Genomic DNA, 1,236 nt, shown 5'->3' with positions numbered 1-1,236 from the left:
TGGGATTATTCTTCGACTCACCAGAACACACAAAGTTTGTCTGTTCGGTCACATCCTATACCATAGGAACATTGTGGACTTAACATACCAGTTGTGGTTCACGTTATTGTCTCATATTGTGTTCTCAGTTCTTCCCAGAGTCAACTTCCTAGTGTCTGTCTAAAGTACTTTCAGAAGTGAAGACAAATTAGAGGAATTTAAAGGTACCATTAAAAGCATTGGGGTCAAATTACAGCGGTGTGATTGGTGCAACTGTAGTCCTCCTAGTCCATCGTAAAGCAGCGGGACACGGTGACCTTCAACAGCGGAACAGGCAGTTGAGGGGTCGATCCATAAAAATCTAAATAGATCCAGCGGTTGCACCAGTAGTCGTTTGGAAGGGGCTCAGCCCGAGCTCAGGGGATTAACTGGAGTTGTGGGCGGGCATCAACTATCTCTCCTCGACTACATCACTGTTTCCCCTGTGATCCACATCAGCACTGCTGTGATTGACATCCGCCATCCGGTTACGGTTTGTTGTGGTTGTACTCTCCATGGAAGTCATTTTAGGGGAAGGCAGTACTGTTTGGATCGCAACCCCGGCAGGGGCACGTCACCGTCCCGGGGAGTAGGGAACCGGGTTCTCGTGCTAAACGTCTAGGAGCCGGCAAAGTGTGTGTATAATGTAGCCCTCTCACCCGTGTCACCGTATCACACGTCACAGCGTGCATGACTTAACACAAACTCCCCGACCCCGCCAGGAGTACGCTAAAGCCCCTGGGAAACGTTATCCCATTATTTCCTGCCAGGCGAGAGGAGCGGTGCGCTAGCCAGACATCTGAAAAAAGAGGGCTGCTGCACTGCTGTACCCTTGTGGGAGATTGCCTCTGTCTGGCGTAATGCAGTCCAGGTGCGACCCACGGTCCGAGGATCGGGGCCGTGTGCACGGCTTGTGCCTGCCGTCTTACGGCCGGGTATCGACAATTTCCTCAAGTATGTGTAAGACGCACGGACACACGCACGCTCACGCACAACTTCTTTCCATCCAAATCAGGTCAAGGCGGGCGGCTCAAACCAAAGGTCAGCCTGCTCTCACGTGGGTCCTGCATGTGGACACCAGAAAAACACAACTTATATAGCTAGCTAGCTATCTCGCGTTATCCCTTTAACGGTTTTATTCATATAGAAGATTTAAATATATTTCAATGCATACAACAATGTAGCAGTACTTTATTATTAGTTGAGCAATTTTTTGTG

The sequence above is a fragment of the Gadus chalcogrammus genome, chromosome 16 (assembly GCF_026213295.1).
Source record: "Gadus chalcogrammus isolate NIFS_2021 chromosome 16, NIFS_Gcha_1.0, whole genome shotgun sequence".
Taxonomy (NCBI): Eukaryota; Metazoa; Chordata; class Actinopteri; order Gadiformes; family Gadidae; genus Gadus; species Gadus chalcogrammus.
The sequence above is the reverse complement of the archived record's forward strand: the minus strand, read 5'-3'. Positions refer to the sequence as shown.